The sequence below is a fragment of the Protobothrops mucrosquamatus genome, unplaced genomic scaffold (assembly GCF_001527695.2).
Source record: "Protobothrops mucrosquamatus isolate PMUCROS unplaced genomic scaffold, P.Mucros_1.0 scaffold6403, whole genome shotgun sequence".
Taxonomy (NCBI): domain Eukaryota; kingdom Metazoa; phylum Chordata; class Lepidosauria; order Squamata; family Viperidae; genus Protobothrops; species Protobothrops mucrosquamatus.
The window spans coordinates 4,763-10,899 of NW_015392230.1; positions in this window are offsets into that span (position 1 = coordinate 4,763).

The window sequence follows — 6,137 nt, forward strand, 5'->3', positions numbered from 1 at the left end:
ACTAAGAAAGTTTCCCTATCAAAAAATGTGATGTGTTATGTTCCCTGCATACCCACCATCTACTAATAGTTTCTTTATCAAAAATGTGATATATTATGTTCCCTGCATACCCACCATCTACTACTAAAGATTCCCTATCAGAAATGTGATATATTATGCTTTCTGCATATCCACCATCTACTAATAGTTTCCCTATCAAGAAATGTGATATATTATGTTCCCTGCATACCCATCATCTACTAATAAAGTTACCCTATCAAAAATGTGATATATTATGTTCCTGCGTACCCACCATCTACTAATAAAGTTACCCTATCAAAAATGTGATATGTTCCCTGCATACCCGCCATCTACTAAGAAAGTTACCGTTATCAAAAAAAAGTAGTCTATCTGCATTTGTTCTTGTTTTTGTCCTATCCACACGGATGAACCCTCAAAGTCAGGATCGCACCCCAAAACCCAGCCCAAAGCAGAGTCCGCAGAGACCTGCCTGTCGTAGAAACAGAAAACCGGCTTCTGCCTTCCAAAAGGGGGAACGGAAATCTTGTGTTGCCTACCACTAGGTCCCCTCTTTGTAAGTGAGATTTAAAGATGGAGAATTTAGGGCCGAGGCGGAGAATTGCAAACTTGAAGACTTCTCAAGAGTCGAAAGCTAAAGAGAGGGAGAGTAGCTAGAGGGGTTTGCGACGGAGAGCCCGTTTCTCTATGCTGTGGAAAAATCCAGATGCAGAAAACCCCTGTCTGACTGCGACGATCGCCAGGGGGCCCCGCTTGGCAAAAACGAGGGACACCGAACAATGGGGAAACAAAGGTGTTTATCGGGGTTAGGGTTAGGGCGGGGGGTGGGTGGGGCAGAACGCGGCTTATAAAGCAGCCCCCAACCCGCCAGAACGCACCTGTACAAAAGGCAGAGGACTTATGAACTGTGGAGAGCAGTGGACAGCAAAGAAAAATCCTATATTAACCAGGTGGCAAACCTGCTTTTGCAAAACCGTCACACGAGGCGAAGACGGGCAAAGATTAGGAGAAATAATAATAGTAATAGTAATAATAATAATAATAATAATAATAATAATAATAATAATAATAATAATAATAATAATCTATATAAATAAAAATGTAAATGTTCGTTTGTTCAAAATCTTAAATCTCCGAAAGTTCTTCACCGATTTCTTTGAAATTTTGACACAACGTTGCATTCGAATACGCGCGTGTTTTTATATACCTACTATTATATAGACGTCACACCTGTGACAGGTAAAAACATGCCTTTTTTGAAAAACAGCGCCATCTGTTGGACGTAAAAGCAACACCCGCTACGATTTTACCATTCCATTTCAATGTTTCCGATTTACGATCCATTTACGATTTCCAAATTTCCAATTTCACGATTCCATTTCAATGTTTCCGATTGCATTGTTAAATTGAATTTTCATAGATTTCGGTTTATTTTCATTTTGATTTAATTATTTCGTGTGACATTGCGTTGGAATTGATGCACAGACAATGGAACAACAAAAAATATTGTATACCCACAACCATTGTGAAATTAAACATATTAGAAACGTGCGCTTTCTCTTTTCTTTTCTTTTCCATTGAACCAGACGGAGCCACAGCAGGTACAGCCAGGTACAGCTAGTAGTAGTAGTAGTAGTAGTAGTAGTAGTAGTAGTAGTAGTAGTAATAATAATAATAATAAAGTTGGAAGGGACCTTGGAGGTCATCTAGTCCAACCCCCTGCTCAGGCAGGAAACCCTACACTATTTTGGATAAATGGCTGTCCAGTCTCTTGTTCAAAACTTCCAGCGTTGGAGCAGTCACCGCTTCTGGAGGCAGGTGGTTCCACTGGTTAATTGTTCTAACCGTCAGGAAGTTTCTCCTTAGTTCTAGGTTGCTTCTCTCTTTGGTTAGTTTCCATCCGTTGCTTCTTGTCCTGCCTTCAGGCGCTTTGGAGAGTAGCTTGACTGCCTCTTCTTTGAGGCAGCCCCTAAAATATTGGAATACTCCTATCATGTCCCCCCCTTGTCCTTCTCTTCATTAAACTTGACATACCCAATTCCAGCAATCGTTCCTTATATGTTTTAGCCTCCAGTCCCCTGATCATCTTTGTCGCTCTTCTCTGCACTCTTTCTAGAGTCTCAGCATCTTTTTTACCTCGCGGTGACCAAAACTGGAGGCCGTATTCCAAGTGTGGCCTTACCAAGGCCTTGTAAAGCGGTATTAACCCTTCGCCTGATCTTGATTCTATCGCTCTGTTGATGCAGCCCAGCACTGTGTTGGCCTTTTTGGCAGCTGCCGAAAGAAAGGGAAGGCTGGAGAAGGACCCCTCCCTTCCCTGCTGGACACGCGCCAAATCAACATCGGAGAAATCAACCAGGTGTAACGTTTGAGGATCAATCACAGGTGAAACCGGGCAACAGATGAAAGATGGAGAGGCACGCCTGTCCCTTGCAGGTTGGACCCGGACAAGGTCCCAGGTGTGGCTGCATTTTATGGCCCTGTTTGTACCTGGGATCCAGCATGGAGTCACCTGTTTACGAAGGTTCATCGTTCCCAGCCTTCGGGGGTGTGTGTGTGTGTGTGTGTGTGTGTGTGTGTGTGTGTGTGTGTGTGTGTGTGTGTGTCCAATAGCTCTTTTAAGGCTGGTGGAGCTGCCTGGGACCCAGACTCACACGTCCCTTGGGCTCCGGAGTCCTTCCAAATCAGTTTGTTATCCCTCCCCTCTCTATGGAATCACAGAGCTGGGAGGGACCTCGGAGGTCATCTAGTCCAACCCCCTGCTCAAGCAGGAGACCTTAACAGAATCACCGAGCTGGGAGGGACCTCGGAGGTCTGCTAGTCCAACCCCCTGCTCAACAAGAGACCCTAATAGAATCACAGAGCTGGGAGGGACCTCGGAGGTCATCTAGTCCAACCCCCTGCTCAAGGAGGAGACCTTAACAGAATCACTGAGCTGGGAGGGACCTCGGAGGTCTGCTAGTCCAACCCCCTGCTCAGGCAGGAGACCCTAACAGAATCACCAAGCTGGGAGGGACCTCAGAGGTCATCTAGTCCAACCCCCTGCTCAGGCAGGAGACCCTAACAGATCACAGCGCTGGGAGGGACCTCGGAGGTATGCTACTCCAACCCCCTGCTCAAGAAGAGACCCTAATAGAATCACAGAGCTGGGAGGGACCTCGGAGGTCTGCTAGTCCAGCCCCCTGCTCAGGCAGGAGACCCTAACAGAATCACAGCGCTGGGAGGGATCTCGGAGGTCATCTAGTCCAACCCCCTGCTCAACAAGAGACCCTAACAGAATCACAGTGCTGGGAGGGACCTCAGAGGTCATCTAGTCCAACCCCCTGCTCAAGCAGGAGACCCTCTGTAGTACTATTTCAGACGAGTGGCTGTCCAGTCTCTCCTTAAAAGCCTCCCAGTGATGGAGCACCCGCAACTTGCGAAGGCCTCACTCGCACCTGGATCCAGCACGGGTTCACCATTCCTACAACGTTCGGCGGTTCCGGTTTCTAGGGCTGGTGGGACTGCTTGGGATTTGGATGATGATGATGATGATGATGATGATGATGATGATAATAATAATAATAATAATAATAATAATAATAATAATAATAATAATAATAATAATAATAATAAAATTAAGGTGACTAACTTTTTTACAATGAGGAGGACCCAAATAAATTGAAGAAAAAAATATCGTAAATAAAACATTTTATTCATTGCAACCATACAGAATACACTACAATATGATAAATGCATAATAAAAAACATTTGTAACAATAACATTTTATATTGTAATTATGCTTACATGCCTATTACTATTTAAATGAGTACAAAAGAAGGACTCTCCTCCCTACTGTCACCTTAAAATAATAATAATAATAAAGTTGGAAGGGACCGTGGAGGTCATCTAGTCCAACCCCCTGCTCAGGCAGGAAACCCTACACCATTTCGGACAAATGGCTGTCCAGTCTCTTCTTAAAAACTTCCAGTGTTGGAGCATTCACCGCTTCTGGAGGCAGGGAGTTCCACTGGTTAATTGTTCTCACTGTCAGGAAGTTTTTCCTTAGTTCTAGGTTGCTTTTCTCCTTGGTTAGTTTCCATCTGTTGCTTCTTGTCCTGCCTTCAGGCGCTTTGGAGGATAGCTTGACTCCCTCTTCTTTGGGGCAGCCCCTGAGATACTGGAAGGCTGCTATCCTGTCCCCCCTCGTCCTTCTCTTCGTTAAACTAGACATACCCAATTCCAGCAGCCGTTCCTTATATGCTTTAGCCTCCAGTCCCCTAATCATCTTTGTTGCTTTTCTCTGTACTCTTTCTAGAGTCTCAACATCTTTTTTACATCGTGGTGACCAAAACTGGATGCCGTATTCCAAGTGTGGCCTTACCAAGGCATTGTAAAGTGGTATTAACACTTGACGTGATCTTGATTCTATCCCTCTGTTAATGCAGCCCAGCACTGTGTTGGCCTTTTTGGACAGCCATTTTTCTGAAATGGTCTAAGGTTTCCTGCCTAAGCAAGGGGTTGGACTAGATGACCTCCAAGGTCTGTTCCAACTTTTTAAAAAAATATTATTAGCATTAGCATCATTATTAAATATCCGTTTCAAATCTGTTTGTTATTTTTAATCTATGCTTTTATTCGGGGTGAGTGAAAGGCACCAAGAAATGCCTCCAGAAGCGGTGAATGCTCCAACACTGGAAGTTTGTAAGAAGAGACTGGACAGCCATTTGTCCGAAATGGTCTAGGGTTTCCTGCCTGAGCAGGGGGTTGGACTAGATGACCTCCCTTCCAACTTTATTATTATTATTATTAAGAAACTATACAGCCATTTGTCTGAAATGGTATAGGGTTTCCTGCCTGAGCAGGGGGCTGGACTAGATGACCTCCAAGGTCCCTTCCAACTTTATTATTACTATTACTATTATTATGAAGACAGCCATTTATCTGAAATGGTATAGGGTTTCCTGCCTGAGCAGGGGGTTGGACTAGATGAACTCCAAGGTCCCTTCCAACTTTATTATTATTAAGATGAAGTCGGAGACACTAACACAAACCTCTTGTCTTTTATACATGTATATAAATATGTTTAACATTCAAACTTACAAGAGTCTTTGTCTTCATCCAGAATAGAAGAAAACACAAGACAGTCAGGGACACAGGAAGATCCTGAGGTAAAATTAAACAGCAGGCAGAAGATAGAGAATAAAAAAGGCGGGAAGAAAGGGAAACGCCCCCTTTATACTTGTGGCAACCAATCACAGCGCAGATCGCCTCCTGCATGAGCAGACAAAACAGGGCCACAGGAACATCCTGAGGTAAATTAAACAGCAGGCAGTAGAACACAGAGGAGAAAAAAGGCGGGGAAAAAGGGGAAAGCCCCCTTTATAATTAAGGCAACCAATCACAGAGCAGATCGCCTCCTGCATGAGCAGACAAGACTGTCAGAGACACAGGAGACACAGCCAGTCAGAGACACAGCCATTTGTCTGAAATGGTAGAGGGCAGTGGTGGTGAACCTATGGCACGGGTGCCAGAGGCGGCACTCAGAGCCCTCTCTGTGGGCACGCGCGCCGTTGCCCCAGTCCTAGGCCTTCAGCTGGGTTTTAGAAAACCTTTTCGCTTTAGGCCTCCACCACCATGTGCAAAAAAAAAAAAAAAAAAAGGTTCAATCAGTCAATTTCAACTTCTCGCGGGAAAAAAAAAATCTTGCAAAGTTGGAATTGATTGATTGAACTTTTTAGTCCCACCCAGTCTGCCGTTACCACCGCAGCCGCACCCACCCAATGGGCCACACCCACCCGGCACTCGACGATGCATAAGTGGGTTTTGGGTTGAAGTTTGGGCACTCGGTCTCTAAAAGGTTTGCCATCACTGGTATAGGGTTTCTTGCCTGAGCAGGGGGTTGGACTGAGCAGGGGGTTGGACTGAGCAGGGGGTTGGACTCAGCGAGTGGTCCTCAATGGAACCACATCTACATGGAGGGAAGTGTGTAGTGGGGTGCCCCAAGGCTCTGTTCTGGGCCCAGTGCTCTTCAACATCTTCATCAACGATTTGGACGAGGGGATAGATGGGGAACTCATCAAATTTGCAGACGACACCAAGCTGGCAGGAATAGCCAACACTCCAGAAGACAGGCTTA